The sequence below is a fragment of the Ambystoma mexicanum genome, chromosome 3q, assembly GCF_040938575.1.
Source record: "Ambystoma mexicanum isolate Mex_15411 chromosome 3q, UKY_AmexF1_1, whole genome shotgun sequence".
NCBI classification, from domain to species: domain Eukaryota; kingdom Metazoa; phylum Chordata; class Amphibia; order Caudata; family Ambystomatidae; genus Ambystoma; species Ambystoma mexicanum.
Genome location: NC_090926.1, coordinates 547786969 through 547805751, shown reverse-complemented (window position 1 = coordinate 547805751; position 18783 = coordinate 547786969).

Sequence of the window (18783 nt, the reverse complement as noted above, 5' to 3'; positions counted from 1 at the left end):
CCATACCTGCATCTTTTCGGCTGACTGAAAAACGGGAACAGCTGATTTTTGAACTTGTACACAGCTCATTTCAGTCTAAGCTTGGATGGAGGCATGTAAATGTTACTTGGGCTCTGTAGTCCAATGGATTCAAGTACTCATTTGAAGCCTACATTAGGTCATGTTTTCATTACGTTGCTATGAAACATTACGCATTTTTTCAGAACATGTTGTGCTAACTTATAAGATGAAATACAATTGTTAATGTGAAAAATTGAGCAATAAGGTGAGCAGGTACACCTCATACTGCCTGTTTTTTCTATGTCTTAATGTTTCCATGGCAGAAAGTCCACTGGGTGGCCCTATAGAAAGTATGAGCCATCACAAAAGAATTGCGAGGTACATCCAGCCTTTCAGCAAAACCCTCTTGAGCACCCCTGGGTACTTGCTTCCATGAAGTATTACCAAACGTCTGGACACGTAATGGGAGGCGTAGGCATCACTTCTGTTTCAGTAGCTTGAGATATTTCCTGTCAGTGCATTGTCCTAAATGTAGTTCTTGCATAACTTCTGTGACTCCACAAATAAGTATACTCTTGAGGCAGCTATGTAAAAAGGAAGCTACTTCTTCATTCTTCTGTTATGGGATCCATGTCCATATGTACAGCAATCCTTAAGTACTTGCAATATTAAGATACATAGAATTGTCCACCAAAACATCTCCTCTTTACCACTGAAGCTCCCATGCACCCAGCATTTAGGGCCCGAATCATGGAATTTTTTGCACGGTTCAAAGTGACTTTGCACAGCTGAAAAGTGCCTTTGCACAAAACCCTGATTCATGGAACTGTGTAAAGTGTATTTTTGCAAAGTTCGTGCAAAGTCATTTTATACTGCAAAAATGACTATGCGTTGACTTTGCACTGACTGCACTGCAAAAATACACTTTGCACAGTTCCATGAATCAGGGTTTGTGTCAGCAGTGCAACGTCGCTTTTCAGCAGTGCAAAGTCACATTAACCGTGCGAAAAGTTCCATGACTCGGGCCCATAATGTATATGTTTTATGTTATTGCCGGAATAAAGGTATGTGTGTATGTAAAACGCACTCAGCATTGCACTCCACTGCACCCACAGATCAACATATCAAACACAAACACACCGACCTTGATACAACAATAAAACTCCAGGCTTTACAATATGACAACCTGAAATACACATACTAACAACCATTGTGAATCGGACAAAAAACCACATTACCCAACAAGGCCCCTCGTGATGGCAGAGGACATGCTCTGCTTGACTCTTCAAGTTTTCATACATCACAGAATACCACAACGAGCAGATGGCATGCACCAATCTACTGTCTGACCCTAATAGCTCTCAAAATAACTAAGCCAACAAAAGAGCAGACAGACGCCATGCATCTAATTTCTCTGCAATGTCTTACACATCACAACATGCTTCAACCAGCCCAAGAACTGAGAGAAGACATGCACCAATCTACTAATCTCCCTCTCATGCATCACAACATAAAACGAGCGCATGTCCTGAGAGAGGCAATGCACACACTTCCTATGTAGCATCTCATACAAGACAGAGGGATACGACCAGTGCTCGAACTGCGCGTGCAAGTTTTTGTCCCATCACCATAGCCACTCTCTGAATTCAAAGTTGCTCCAAACATAGGTTCTGTTGTGACGGGTGTACACAATGAACCATGTTTCTGTATTATTCAGTTGCGAGTCCAGTTCAGAGACACCCAAGGAGCCATCCACTGTTCAGCTCGGCAGCTTCCAACACCCATTGCATGCACCCAACCTTGCAGTCAGCTAAATATCCACACTCGCATCATTTGATCCGCATTCTAGCAGGAAACAAGATACAATACATCTCCCTTTTTTTACATCACAATAAATGCACTAACGAGGAGTCATGTCGAGCCACAATCATTTGAATGGCAGTTGGTGAGACCTTGCTTACTATCACGAGATTGTCCATTAACTCAACCATCCTCTCAATTCTTTCTAATCCATCCATACTGTGTGAAAGCATAACATAACACGGTTTTAGTAAGAAAATCAAGTACAGGGATGCATGTTTATGCATATGCCATCTGGTCACTTTTTAGAGCATGCATGATAGGTGTTGGGGATTCAAGGAAACGTAAGAATAAGGCTGCAGAGAGAACAGGCACTGTGTAATATGGCAGCCATTAGGAAGTGGGCACATTTGGAATATTTCTCAAGGGAAATCTGCACACAAAAAAGCTTTGCCAAAGCAAATTGCAAATGCAGAAGGTGAGCTTTTGTTTTTATTTACTTGACCTTTAGAAAATGTCCTGCAACACTTTTAGAAAGCCAAGACCATGCAATGATTCTTTTTCAGCACACAGGGAAAGGCAAATGTTTAGGATTTGCGAGGGCTGATCTGTTAGGGAGAAGGAATGAAGAAGATGGTTCAACTTAATTTAGGAAACCAGTGTGGCCATTGTCCTACAGCTCAATACAGTTTAATGAACTACATACATCTTATTAATTACAAGACAAGAGAGACAGAGAGTGGGGCAAGAAGAGTTAGGAAAAAGCAAAGAGAGAGGGACGAGCGGGTGAGAGATAGCGTACAAAAACAGAGAGTCATGTACAGATATAGAGAGAAAGTGGGAGTGTGAGAATGGTAAGAGCTCTAGAGAAAGGACACGAGATACAACGTGGGATTTATAGAGCGTTGTAAGAAAATTAGGGGTAGACCAACTGAGCGACAGACTGAAAAAGAGAGAACAAAGCGAGTTATTCGGCGCCTATGAGGGAGAGACAGAAAGGGAAAAGGAGAGTCGGATGGACAAGAGCCAAGGAGGGAGAGCTGAGAGAGATTACGCTCAAAACACGTTTGTAGGATTCCTCCTGGAAGGATCAGAGTGAACAGAAACGTGTTCTCTTCTAGCCCTTGCAACACAGGCAGGGGTCTGGAATTACCCCCCTTATGCTTTCTCCTGTGCCTTGCCTATGTCTCTTCAGACCAGACGCAGGTGGAGATCTTGCGCTCAATAGCACGTATTTAAACAGCTCCTGTCATGGCCCTTAATGCAACATTTGCACCTTGGATTAAGGTGCCATTTCTGTTGAGCTACTGCATTTAACACTAACCGACCCGGCCAAGTCAATCCTGTTGACAACACCTAAGTTGGAATTCCACAATGTGAATGGCTGCTCAGTTTGCAATCTTTGCATTGATTGTGCAATATAGAAAAAGTCAATTTTTGCTAGCAAATTTCTCAATTCACATGGCTGCCAGCATGTTAGTCCGTTTACTTTTATAGGGTAAGTTTAAAAACCCTATGATTCTTTTCAAGCGCAAGCAAATTCTGATAGTATGTGCTCTTCAGTTCGCTTTGTCCTAACATTATTCCTGAAAGGCCCAGGTTAAAACGCGCTACTCATATATGTCATGTTTTGAGTTGATGGGGATACTGATACATTAACCCTGTAAGAACACTTCTGTGCTGCATTCCTGTCCATAGCTCGCTATTAATGCCTCATACACCTATTTCACTTCTGAGTGCTCTAGGTAGGAAAACAACCTGTAATAAGAATTTGCCTCCCTAGAACAGCATGAGGCATTAAATATAATTGCATTTACAATTAACATCTCGTTTAGACACACTTAAAGACAATGGAATCCCTCATTCCTCTCAAGGAACTCTTTAACAGTATGGGTGCGCTCTGATTAAAGTTGCTGTCTTCAGGATTAACAGGTCCAGTTTAAAGTTAGAGAAAAAAAAATCACAACGTTCGTTGTGGTCCTTGTGATATTTCAAAAAGGTAAGACTTCTGCCGCCCCCTCCCCTCACCCCCCACGCCCACACACTGACAGCTGCTCCAATGGCTCCATCATATAAATGGCTAACATGAAAATTCATTTTCTGGGTCAGGAGCCGAAACTTGTCTGTTGAAGACACACCCCACCCCACCAACAATGCCTATGTGTTAAGATGGTTATGTCTCTATTACTAGTAGTTGGCTATGTGTTTTTGCATGCACCCCAGGGCTTAGTGTACACTATAGTGATTGAAAACTGTTGCTAATTTGTAGGGATATTCATCTATATGTATAACATTTAAAATGGCCGGATTGGCAAAGCATTGTTCCTTATACAAGTATACACTGTTTCACCAATCTGCACACAATTGTGCATATTTACCTGTTAGGACCGTCCAGACAATACTGGCAACATGCCATTTGGACACACCACCACGTTCCCTGAATTTCAGCAAAAGTCCACATTTGTTTGTGGGTTTTGGATTGGCAAAGCGTGTTCCTTATAAAATTCCACACTGTTTCACCGATCTGCACCACATTTTGCATGTTTACCTATTAGCACCGTCCAGACATTAATGGCTACATGACACCTGGACACCCCACCCATTTACCCGGATATCACCAAAACTTTAACTGTGTTTGTGGGTGTGTGTCTTGGTGAAGCATTGTTCCTTATACAAGTATACACTGTTTCACCAATCTGCACACAATTGTGCATATTTACCTGTTAGGACCGTCCAGACAATACTGGCAACATGCCATTTGGACACACCACCACGTTCCCTGAATTTCAGCAAAAGTCCACATTTGTTTGTGGGTTTTGGATTGGCAAAGCGTGTTCCTTATAAAATTCCACACTGTTTCACCGATCTGCACCACATTTTGCATGTTTACCTATTAGCACCGTCCAGACATTAATGGCTACATGACACCTGGACACCCCACCAATTTACCCGGATACCACCAAAACTTTAACTGTGTTTGTGGGTGTGTGTCTTGGTGAAGTGTTGTTCTTTATACAATTACACACCGTTTCACAAATCTGACCACATTTTACATGATTACCTATTAGGACCTTCGGTACATTACCGGCTACATAACATTTGCACACCCCACCCGTTTCCCTGGATTTCAGCATCTACACTCATGGTTTGGTTCCCTGAAATCGGAGGAACATCAGTGTGGTCGTAGAAGGACTGGTCCTCAACCCTAGGTTAAACGGTTTCTGGGACATTTGAACCGCAATGCACCACAAAGAACTGCACCAGGCCAGGGCGAGGCAATAGCTGGGGAGACAGCACAGTAGGTCCCAGTACGCAGCAGCACACCAACTCTCGCCTCCCCCCAACATCTGCTGTGGGGTATGTCAGCCAGCCACACACACCCATTCTCACTGCAGTTTGTTTCTGAGTGCAAAGCACATAAAGCATTTAGCGAATCGGAACAGCAACCTACAGGATCACTGATTATCAACAATGAATAAGATTGTTGTCATATCTATCCACAGAACCCACTCACAGAACGGGTACTTTTTGCTAGTATATTATAAAACTGAAATGTTGCCATCCTATTGTTGATACTAGTGGAGAGGTAAACCACTAATATTATGTCCAATCTTGTCAGTTTCCACCATATTATCTGTACGGCTTGTGGTTTTCCTTCTCTGATCAGGTATGAGGAAGACCATGTCCTCATTAGTCTGGTAGAGGAGTACACCATGAACATTGGGAGTGACCAGGAAGCTAGATTTCACAAGATATGCCCCAACAACAGGTTTTTTGGTGTGTTACTGGTGGGGTGGGAAGAGCAGGGTGCTGTTAACCGGGATGGGACTGTGGGTCGAGACAGTGCAGGAGCGATTGGGGAATGACAGATGCTGTGGTCACCCATGTGAACCACTCCTGAATGCACTGTTTGCTTTCCTGCCTCCCATCCAGCTGGCACTCAGACCACCAGCCCTGATCTTTCATTAATATTATTATTAGTGCTTCCTCTGGAGATTTCCCGGTAAGCCTCTCCACTCTTTTGTTTAGTGACCCATTTGATTTCTACATTTTCTCATAGGAAAAGGGCTGGGCTTGCTGAAAATGTGTAATATGGGGCCACTTTGAAAAGTTTTTCCAAGGCCTCTTTTGGTTCCCAGTCCACCCCTGCACATGCACCGGCAGGTGCAGTACAGTCTACTTGCCCCCATATATGTGGTTGCCAGTAGGGTGCTAAGCAATCATATCGCTTAGTGGCACCATTGTGCCATGCATACTGTGGTCCTTCCAAGGTGTGTCAGTGTGTCAGTGCTGCCTGCATTCATTCCCACCTAGTGCCTTTGCATGGAACTGAAGATAAAACCTAAAGGTATGTGTGCAATGTAAGCACAATTTATGTGTCTGTATCTGTTCGTGCATGCAATGTTTGTACAAGTTAGCATGGAGTGTGTGTCTATGTGTCTGACTGCATGGGTGTGTGGTCATGAGTGTGAGCAAGAATGCACTGCTTGCATTTGTTTGCATTGTCGGAGGACACATTAGAAACAGAATTGCTCTGCCCCTCATCATGATAACGTTTGTCTAGGATTCCTTCTGGAAGGACAAACTTGTACAGGAACATGTTCTCTTATCGGCACTGCAAGGCAGGCAGGGGTATGGAATGGCCCTCTGTGTGCTTTCCCCTATGCCATGATTGTGCTTCATCTGAGCAGGCACAGATGATGCTCGACAGCAAGAGCACCTTTCTGAGTACATCTAAATGCAAATCAGGGATGCACCTAATAACATATATTCACTTACCTTCTGCCATGCTCCTGAATGCAATATTTTCACCCGTGACTTTGGGGGCATTTTTGTTGAGCTACTCTCAGATTCAGAAGATCCTTCCTTTTCACCATCCTCACCTTGTTCTTCAGAAGAATACTCGGGAGTCTCACTCTTCTTACTTCTCCTTCTTGGTTCAGGTTTCTTTGCTTTCTTTTCCTTTCCTTTTTATCGAAGAGATAAGGTCAAGCTCCCCCGGAGGCCACTTGGCCTGGATATGAGACAAGCTAGGCAGTGGGGACTAAGAGGAGCCAACCCCTACCAGGGAAAAAGCCTTACGGCCGAAAAAAACACTGGGATCTTGTTGAAGCTGCGAGTTTCTTAATGTGGACAATCTATCGATTGAAGAAGTGCACAGCTTCTCTTGATAGTTGTAGGCATGGAATGACTGGAGGTTAGTTGATCTACTAAGCACATCTGGATACCCTCGACCAAGTATAGGGTAAGAGTGTAACCACCAGCAGGTGTCAGCAGTCCAATAACAGCCCCTAAAGGGCACACACACAAGTAAGGCAAGTGTGTTAGTATAGCTGGGAAATTAATATTGGGAAATAACTGCAGCAATAGAGAAAAGGACAACAGCTCAGCAAGCCTTCCGATACGGAGCAGAGCAAATGGTAGACAAAGGGGGGGAGTCAGCAAGGAAGGGAAAGACACAGCGTACTGCAAGGTACACAAGGAGGGAGAGAGAATCCTACTGAAGGGGGTGGGATGGAAAAGAGCAGGTGGCGTCTCTGTGGAGACAAAGCGCTGTGACAGATGAGGGAAAGCAAAGCAGAAGAACACAGAAACACAGTAAGAGAATGAACTGCAAGCGTCTAACCTGTGGATCAGGTTGCAACGCTCAGACTGACAGGTTGGGGGCCAGTTTGTAGTGGTTGCGGCCATCTTGGAATTAGACTAGACCGCTGGATAGAACTACAGGATATGACAGGATATGTGGGACATCAATGGAGTTGCCACCGTCTTCACAAACTCCACGGGTGGTGCATGACAGCCACGGTTAGCTACGTATCTTTGTGGGATGTTTCAACCCACGCATCCAAGCCCTACAAAATCATTATGCATTACTGACATGGGAAACATCATCAGAATGGCCCCGGAAAGCATGCTGCTGGCCAGAAATCACCAGAAAGTGTGCAGTGAGAACCTGACAGACAGGCTGCCATCTTCTTTTGCCTCTGTCAGTGTTAATACAGGAGACCATTGCCAGCCCCATCCTTTGGCTGTCCACAGAACAAAAGCAGAAAAAGGAATACAGAGCTGTTCAACAATTCATTTTCTTGATTGTCAAAATTGCTAAAATCATGGGCATGAAACCACCAAAAGAATCCATCTTCTGGTTGGGTTTTCTACAATACTCTACTGCAGAATCCACATCAATACAATGTTAGCAAGGATCATATGCTATCAAGTAAAATCCCCTTTTTGAAATGTATTAATTCAAGGCAGCTGTCAAAAATGGGTGCAATGCCGGTGCCCGCCACTGACCGGCGCTAGCGATCTAAATTCTGACAGGAAACTTGTATTTCAGGAGCTAAACAGTGAACATGAGTTAGCTGGGACTTCAAAGGCTGGCTCTCCCCGGGAAGTCTTCACACCTAGTCTTCTCAGCAAGAAGGCAGGAAATCACATGATTCTGTTAATCAGATGGAGAGTGGCACCCTGGACAGATGCCCTGCTAGCAGGAAAAACAGGACAAAGGATTCCTTTAGCTGAATAGGGTATGCTGATTTTGGGTGTGAACTGTCAACACTGCTCTGGGGTAAGGCAAGACATTTGACCTCTGAGTCAAGCCAGGTTTCTGGGGGCGGGGACAAACCAATGGGTGTACTGAAGTGGAGGCAAATGTATGTTTTATTAAATTGCTTATAAAATATTGTATCAGTTGACAGAAATGTACAATTTGGGGATCTTAATATGAAAAATGCACCCACGAATTGAGACTAAGCTGGACGTTGTGGGATGTTCTGAGGCCAATCCCTGTAATTATTAATATTGTAACATCTGTGTCTATGCTAGAGACCTCAAAACTTACTGTAATATGCCCACAGATGGTGTGTACGTCCGTGTCAGATTTGATGAAAAACCAATATGGCAAAACCCACTAAAAGCACAAAATGTTGTCATTTCTGAACCCAAGCTCATAGAAACATGTGACTTGAACTGAACTGTACCTTAAGCAATCTGTCATGCAATTTATGTAATATTAACAAGTTGTGTATCTTGTAATTATGTGTTCTATGAAAAAGAAGATATGTTGTATGGACACAAAGGGGAGTGTCCTTTCCTTGAGCCCTAAAGATGATACCTGATGACTCATTCTGACTCACAATTCCCTTCTCTAGTCAGGTCACAGAAAATCCTTTAACCTATCAGGATCCTCAGAGGGTTGGGCATAGAAAGTCAGCCTTCCCACCCACTTTCAAAAGACATAAAAAGAACCACTGAGACCCAGATAGAGACATTCATTTTCCACTCTTTTATCGATTTCTGCGCAGCATGCTGCCCGACCATATCCAGGACTCTATCTATCCAGACCCAGACCAGACCACTGAGCAGTGCCGATAGCAGACCAGAGGCCCCGCTGTGAGCAGAACCAGTGCCAGAGACCATCCCGTGGCGAGAGAACCGCAGCCCAAATCGTGACGAGGTCGCATTCCTTCCAAAATTAGGGGTGAGTATCCAGCCGGAACTGTACAGAACCAATCTCTTAATCTAAAGTGATCCTATCCCATCCATTTCAACCAAATTAGAACTGCATAGAAATTGTGTGTCCATCCTGTGATTTCAAAGCTGTAAAAGTGTCATCTGTCATTCTGAAATCTTGACTTCATTTCTGAAAATCTACCTCCACAAAAACGTCCATATCTTTTGAACCGTTTGTCCTAGAAGCGAGATTTAACTGTCATTTTAAAGCTTATAGTTTTTCTGTAATCGTGATCGACACACTCGGAAAAAGTGCTGCGAATTGCAATTTGACTCAATTTCACCACTTGTAAAAATAGCTGCTTCTTGCTTTCCACTGCTGAAATTTGTCTTCGCTCTGATAATCATTCCTGAATCATTGCTAGTGTTGGCCTGAACTAATTCAAAGTAGCTATCACCTACCCTGAATCTCCTATAGGGAATTAAAATCATTTTTAGCATATTTTCTACTTCATTGGAACCACATTTAAAAGTATTTGGCCTGTGTTTTAAAATTATCCCTGTTTCTCTAAGCTTGAACTGAACTGCTTCTGATTGTATTCCTGAAAACCTGTGTGCCCTCATTTCCATCTCTTCATATTGCACAGGGGGGAGTGAGTTGTCACAAAGGAAAAAGTTATCAGATTACCTCTTGCTGAAACCATATCCAGTTTATTTCTGTGCTGCATTCTTTCCATCATTGCTTTTCCTTGAAACCATACAAAGTATTCTCTGCTACCTTATCCTTTCTATACCAAGTCCTAAGTAATTAAGGAATTGTGCTACTGTAATATTATCCATTGTTGATCACTGTCCATACTCATAAGTGTGCTATCAAATATTAATTTATTCATAAAAGTGATATATATATATATTGTTTAATTTTTCCAATAAACCTTTTAATTTGCAAAACAACCTACTTCTTGGCGCAGTGAGGTCAGGGGGATTCAAAGAGCGGGGAGTTATATAAGGGTTCATCATCCAGATTTAAGAACTTGACATAAAAATATATAAATAAGGGCTTCCATTGGGCATTCCAAACTAGGCATTGACTTAATGGGATTGCTAGATTGAAGTCACTTACAGAGTGGGGGCTCAGAGCCAGGGATTCTGGATTAGGCCTACCACTTGTGCAGCTTAATACAGTGTGCTAACTGACAGGATACAAAAATCCTGTTGGATCACCACGCTGTGTTACGCTTTTAAAGCACTCCTCAAAGGAACGCTCTAAGGAAACGGTCTGTTTTGCAAAACAAAATACTAACTTCTGTAAGTCAGGAAGGAAATCAATTTCCAGAATGACGACACTGGTAGACATCAAAATAGCCAGAGAGCACCTCTTACATAAGCTATTTGTGATAGGCGAATGGACGGAACAGGATCAGACGGTGTGGTTGCAGGCAATCACACACCAGATCACTGCAACAGGGTCAGATATATGGAGAGATCAGGGTCCCTTACATGTGGCCCTGAGTGAACTATACATGGCCCCTAAAGCCAAGGATGAGCACAACAAGATTGTCAGGATAGCGGCATATTTATATTTATATATGGGAGCCATACAAGACAAATGTGCTGAAGGCCAAGATCTGGCAAGTAGGCAACTGATGGCATTAGAGAAGGCCCAATCTGACCTGGACTCTTCTGAGCAGAGGCTGCACAGGAGCCAGGAGTCAGAAATTGATAGTAGACAGTATATCATTAAAATAAAAGAGGAAATGCATATCCTGCAACAGGAAAAGGCAGCCCAGGATACCAGAATTCTGGCCTTGCAGAAGGAGCATCCAGAAGGTTTGGACTCCCTACTGCAGAGCCAGTAAAAGCTGGAGCAACAGATACATTTCAACAGGGCATGCACAAAGCAGGTAGCCACCCTGCAAAGCCAATTGGATAGAGAAAAAGAGGAGAGCAATACATTGATTTTGAAAGACCTGGATACCCAGGCAGAGTTTGATGAAGAGCGCCCGAAAGCTGGTGCCCTTCAAAGGCAGAGGGATGACCTGGCGGCACAGATGCAGGCTCTTACTCAGGAAAGGGATATCTTAGGCCAGGAAGTCTGCCACTTAAAAAAGAAAATGGAAGAAAATCACCTGGCCCTCCAGGGACTGGGTGACCTCCAAAAAGAGCATCAGAACTTGTTAGAGCACACCAGGAGGGTGGAAGATGCTCTGGCAAGAAAGGAGCAGACCAGTAGGGATGGTACTCAGGGGGTAACCCTCCTGCAGGAAAGACTGGCCCAGTACGCCAAGACTAACCAGGAAGTTCAGAGAGAGAATGAGGCTCTCTGCCAGCACAATGATAGGCTCCAGCAACAGGTAGCCATGCAGGAGAGACTGATAGAGTCTAGTAAGGCCTTGATTGAGGAACTGAAAGCACAGGCTCTAGCATGGCAACAGGGAACAGGGGCTGACAGAGATGAGGTTCGCTGGGAAAGGGAAACATCTGAGCATAACCTCAGGAGCCCCAGTACCAGAGGCCTTCATCTCTCCCAGTCCTTGGACTCTGCCACCCCCATGTCCCCTCGCGCACATGAGCCCAGGGCCACGGGGACGGCAGATTACTATCCAGCCAAAAGTATGGGGCTCATAGGCCAGTACCTCCCAGGAATGGATGGGCGGGCATCCGGGTATGGGCACCCAAGTACAGTGCAATTTAGTGGGAAACCCCAGGAGAGTAGACCCACTATGGGCATCCTAAAAACCTCTGCCCAGTTAGGTCAGAGGGGGGGGGTACTCATCAAATCCTGGCAGCAAGGAGGAATCTGAAGACTCCTCTGAACGTCACAGGACACAGGAGACCAGGTCCCCACATCCTGCCAGCCATTCCCAGGCTCGCCGAATCTGGGAAAACCTGGAACATCAGACGGGCACCTCTGGGAGCAGTGCTTCTGAGTCAGAGGATGAATGGACCAGGATTACCCGAACCAAGAAAGCCAATAAGGCAAAAAGGGCCTTGCTTAAGGACCCCTTAAAACAGATTAAGGCAATCAGGAGTGTCATCATGCCTGATCACAAGAACGACAAGTATTCTGTGTTGGAACACTTGGAGCTCTTTGAGCAAATGATGGAGACTTTCCATTTGAAAGACAGCAGTAGCTGCATGCAGTACGTCAAATGGACATTCTCCCCAGAATAGTTTCTTTGCGGGGCTGGGGGACCAAAATCATGGAAGATGGTCCACCTACAGGGTGGCCATCTTAAAGCACTTTTCTGTTCACAGAAATCCCCAAGAGGCTCGCAAGGCAGCCTACAATTTGGAATGTGGGGAGGATCAGGGCCCACAAGAATTTGTGCAGGAATTGAAGCATGCCTTTGAGCAGACTACCAAAAGGGTGCGCACGGACAGCAAAGAATTTGTTAACACTTTTTTCCATGCCTTGCCCAAATACATCATGACCCAGCTAGTGAGAGATTTTCATGACAAAGGGTCACTAGACTGGGTCATTGAACAGGCCACCCAAATCTATGAGGTGCAGAAGCCCATAGAAAATAAAAGTAATGCGCAGAAAACCCCCAAACCGACCAGCACCCCTGCTGCTGCCAAGGTGGCAGAGGTAAAGGTTGCCCCCATTTTAGATTTGGAGATGGGGGGCCTAAAAACTTGCCTGCACAGAATAATTCCAAGCCCAGAAGGCCCTCGGGCCAGTCACAGACAGGGAGCCAAGGAGGTAGTCCCACAAATGGGGTCCTCACTCCCCTGACAATGTAAGTCCCCGCTACAAGGGAAACCGATCCATCCTGGGTTATGTGTGGACTCCTCCAGCCCAAGGGGCAGGATCCGGCCAAGCACCTAACCCAGAGAAATTCCCTACTAAATTCCCACAGGAGGGCAGAATTTCAGCCAAATCCTGGGCAGAACTTTTTCCCCAGGTATCCACCCCATTTCCAACCCCCAAATCATCCATCCTTCTTTCCCCACTTCCCTGAGCCCAGACCACCTAATCCGGGAGAGGGGAGGCCGAGGGTGGAGGGGTACCCAAATCTTCCCAACCCAGGGTACTACAAGAGAAGGGATAGCTACCCTTCCCGGGATCAGCCCAGGGGAGAAAACAGAACCCCTTATCAGCCTGAGCGGGTTTCACAGTTAGAACGCCAGGTCCAAAATATGGCACAGGATCTGGGTTGCATGCTGAGGGCTCAACAGAACCCTCAGATGAGCATGCCGGTGCAGAATGCCCCAAACTCTGGGCCTAGTGCTCCAGAACAATGGCGGGGGCAGCACCCCGATAACCCACCGGTTCCCAGGGAGGAGGCACAAGGGGAAGGGGGGTGTAAAGCCTTGGAGGAAGCATCCTTCCCCACTTGTAAACAGCCCCTGGAAACCCAGGAACCAGAAACAAAATCTCCTACCCCTGAAAGTCTGCCACCCAAGGAGCAAAGAGGAGGTAGGAGAAACAAAGGACCCAAACAGACTCACTTTGAGGAGGTGGTACAGATCTTCCAATTTGATGGAGAGGGATCCTCATAGGATCCTGGGAAAAGGTAGATGGGGAAACTACTCCCAAAGAAAAATGGGTCCCAAGGGATTCACAGACACACTGGGTAGATGTGGGGACTGAGTTAGCGCCGCCCATCATCTCATCCCAGAACCAACAGCATCAAAATCCCCTGGTTCCAACCCATTCTGGTGACTGCCTCCAAAAAGGAAGGGGCGGCCCAGAACCGGAACCAGGGGAACTCAAAATATCTCACATTTCTAGTTGCCAACTTTTTCTTTCAGATTCCCAAGACTCTCCACATAATTCTGCCCAAATCCCTTCTCTTTGCATGTCCAAAACCAGAAAATTGGCCCACCAGTTGTCCAAAAATGTGCATTATCTGTGCCCCCTTGAGGAGAAGGAGGGATGATACCATGGCCCGATACAGGTACAGGGGCAGGGTACAATTTTGGCACTGGTGCACACTGGATCCCAAGCTACCCTTCTGTCCAGAAAGGCCTTTGATGAATTAAATGCAGGAAGGGGGGAGAATTACCATATTCCTCTCACCTCTCTTCCTGGACAACTTCAGAACTTTGACGGGAAGGAAATTCCCATTGATGGGACTTGGGATTTGGACATTAAAATTGGGCGACACAAGGTGAAACACCCGGTCATAGTAGTGACTCCAGAGGGCACCCCTTGTTTACTAGGGAATGACCTCCTGAGAAGGTTGTCACCCCTAATAGATTGCGTAAACAAGGTCCTCTGGACCCAGACTAGCTGACCAATAAAATTAAAACAGAGTGTCAATCATGTTAGTTTAAATGGCACATGCCACATGGTTGAACACAAATCTGACCAAGTAGAGTTTCACTTCCAGAACAACCAAATTCCAGACGTGACAGTAATAGCAGTAGGACAACAGACTGGTGATGGGGGGTCCTCTCTATTTGTGAAAATCAACCTTCCTTCCAGTTTAAGGTGGTATTCCTCACTGGAAGGAAACACTCTGACATTCTTTACTAATCCACAATCAGACATTCCCACTCCAATAGTGCAGAAAGATGTGAAATCAGCTCAGAGCCTGGCTGATATTCAGCAAATTGGAGAGCAGTTGTTCATCCCTGTTCAGTTAAATGATGGGAAGGACTCTCTTCTCATCCAAGTGTGTGTGAACAACAGTAAGAGCTTCATCAGCGAAGCCATGTTCCGCCAACTCCCAAAGGATCCAGCCATTCCCACATTCAAACTGATAGACAAATGGGAAATGGATCTGGAAACACCCAATTCCAAACATCTCCTGCCAAGCAGGTGTATGCTCAAAATCTCCATTGGCAACAAGAGCATAGTCCATAATTGTTGGGTCATGCGAGACGTCACTGCCGCCTTTTACTTAGGCAGTGACATTCTCAATCGCTTTGCCATTAGTTTGGACCTAATTAACTTCAAAGCTTGGTCCCGATTAGCAGATAATCCCATGGGCTTTGATGATCCAGAAAAAGCATTTAGGTCAGCTCAACTGCTGCCTTATGCAGTTGAAATTCAGATTGGAGAGGAAGTCACCATCCCAGAAAGGACCCGACAATTCTCCCTGGAAGTAAAAGTTAAAAGAGGACAAAAATGTAAAAACCCTGATGCTTATATTCATCTAAATGCTTCTCTCCAACAGCAAGGGTTGGGGGTAAACCCAACACCATTAGTCAACATAGAACATGACACCATTCCAATAGAGGTGGATAACAGCGACTTAAAGAGTATTACGCTAGCCGCAGGCACCATTATTGGAAAGACGGTTGATGACCGAGATATCTCCATTGATTTAGGAAAAAAACTGTTAGGACTGTCTTGACAGTGACAGTGATGACAACACAAAACCAGACAGGATCTTTACCCGGCATGGGGGGAACTTCCTGGTGTATACTTCCTGCCTTTATGGTAAGGAAGATGTGACTTGTGACTTCAGGAGGGATGAGGTGATTTTCCAGGTCCATGAGGGCTGCCTTTCCCACCTGAAACCTCCAGTCCAAATCAGCACTCTGACCAGAGACTTCTCCACCCAGCTGGAGGAGGCTGCTGAGATAGCAAAACCAGAAGTCTTTCCAGGCTTCAGGCAGACGGTTGAAGAGAGAGTCAACCTAGCTGATGCCTCTGTGACTCTGGAGCAGAAGCAAAAGTTGAAACAAGTTTTCTTGGATTTTCAAGATCTCTTTGCGGTAGACTCATATGACTGTGGCCGCACCGACATCCACACAACAACAATTCCCATTTACCCTGGCATGACTCCAGTGTTTGCGAAGCAATATCCCTTGCCTCTCGCATCCATGGAGTCCCTTACTGAAATAATTAAGAACCTTGAGTCCCGGGGATAATCCATACAGTTCACAGCACCTTCAATAATCTGGTGCTGGGAATATTGAAGCCAAGCGGCCAGTGGGGACTCTGCGCCGACCTTAGGGAGCTCAACAAATGGGTCCATACTTCCTGATGGCCTCTTCCCTACATTGACCAAGGGCTGGCCCAGATCCAGGGGTCACAGGTATTCACTGCAATAGACCTGACCAATGGGTACTGGACTGTTCCTGTCAGTAGGGAGGACCAATACAAACTGGCTTTTACCTTTGGGGGCCAGCTGTACACATGGACCCGGACTCCCTTCGGATACCTCAACTCCGGCAATTAATTCAACATTTTCCTACACAAGGCCATGCCCGACCTGGGTGCGAGGGGTAACCTGGCTTATGTAGATGATGTCCTCATCAAAAGTTCATCTGTGGAGGAACACATAGCGGAGATCCGTTATGTTCTGAGACAGTTGACGGCCGCCGGAGCAACACTTTCCTTTCAGAAAGCACAGTGGTGTAGAACCCTGTTAATTTCTTGGGGCATGAGATTACTCCTCAGGGTCTCTGTCCCCAGGAAAAGAAAGTGGAAGCACTTCAGAAACTGAAGGACCCCACAACTCTGCGGGAACTAAGGAGCCTCCTTGGACTGACTAATTACAGCAGAAAGTTCATTGAGGGCTACGTAGAGATCACCAGACCCCTGGGGTCCAGAACAATCTGAGGCAGTAAGACAGCTCAAAGGAAGCCTCTCACAAGCGCCTTGCCTAGCTTGCGCTGTCAGAAACAAGGAGTTTTTCTTGGAGACAGGGTTCTCTATTACATGCTTGACTGCAGTATTATATGAAAAGCATGACAAGGTTAATAAAGTAATCTCCTATGCGAGCAAAACTTTATACTCGTTGGAGGAAAAATTCAACGACTGTGAGAAGGCACTCCTGGCAACGGTGTTGGCATTGAAGAATTACCGCCCGTTTATCCAGGGGGAACACATCATAGTGGATACTCCACACCAGCCTGTGCAATATCTTCAAAGTGACAGAATCCGTACCGGAAATGTGAGTAATTCCTGAATTACTTCCTGGATTCTGTCAATGCAAGGCTTTCCTGTGGAGGTCAGATATGGCCAAAACAAGAAGAGTCCCCTCGCGCAAGGTCTAGATGACTTGCATGATTGTGCCAGAGAAAACTGTCTCGAGGACGAAGGTCTAAAAATCAAGGACAACATGGACGCATACCTCAATTCCCCACACAAAGTCTTTGAAGAAGACAAGTGTGAGGGAATGCCCACTGTCTATGTGGATGGATGCTCTTACCATGTTGACAACAACGGGGAAAAAGAACTTGTGGCCGGCGTAGGGAATGCATGGGTGAATGAGTCCCCAGAACCCTCCGAAGGGTACAAGATTGGTCCCCGAAGTAGTCAGGTGGCAGAGTTGATGGCTGTGCATCAAGCCATCCTCACTGCTGTCCAACATCAACTCCACGAACTGGTCATAATCACAGATTCGGATTATGTACGGAATGGGTTTGTGGAGCACCTGGTTAATTGGAAAACCAGAGGCATGTTATGTGCTAATAACAAACCCTTGAAACAAGGGAAGTTAATCCAAAATATTGATGATCTGGTCACCTCGAATGGGATGACCATCTACTGGAAAAAGATCAAGGGTCATTCAAAAGTAGAGGGACCAGACAAAACTGGAAATGACTTAGCTGATCAGCTGGCCAAAACCAGGGCCATCCAATGGGATCTAATAGAAATGGAGTCCCTGTTGGGGGAAATCCAGGTCACTGCTATCACTAGGTCCCAGACAAATGCTCACAATGATCTCTCAACTGCACAATGTAGTAAGGAGACCACAGATGATGATTTGACTACGGCTCAGAAAGGGGATCCAATAATTGGTAAATTTTACCAACACATTGAGGACCCTGAGAACTTTCCCCTGACGGTTACCGATTACATTGGGAAAGAGGACCTCAGAGTTTTGATGAAATGTCCAAAAATTTTCTGAATCCAAGACGGTTTGTTGGTAAGGAAATCCGAAGCTGGTCATGATCAGTGGGTGGTTCCTACCTCATTCAGAAGCCTGATGTTAAGTCACACCCATGATGCGGCCACACAGGTCATAGGGGGTTTCAGACAACACTTGAGATCTTAAGAGAGGTTGCATACTGGCCACACATGGGGCAGGACCTCAACCAATACTTGAAGGGGTGTCTTGTGTGTGCACAATTTCAGCCAACATCCCTCACACACTGTGCGCCTCTCCAAAATAGGGGGATGACACTGCCATGGTCAGATTTGCAAGTCGACTTCATAGGGCCCGTGATTTGCTCCTCTAGGGGGAATAAGTACATGTTGACAGTGACATGTGTATTTACTAAATGGGTGGAATGTCTCCCGGCCCCAAACTGCAAGGCAGAAACAGCAGCTGCCCTGATGATCAACCACATCTTTTCGCATTTTGGACTACCCCAAAGGATTGAGTCAGACAGAGGTAGCCATGTCACCAGCGAAGTAATGACAAAGATGTGGGAGATACTGGGAGTTAAAAGGAAGCTACACATTGCTTACTGGCCAGCCTCTTCTGGTGCAGTAGAACGTTACAACAAAACCATTGTGAGCATATTAAAAAAGTTTGTGGCAGATTCTGGGCCAAGTTGGGATATTCGATTACCTCTTGTCCTAATGGACATCAGATCTACCCCTTCATCTGCAACTAAAAT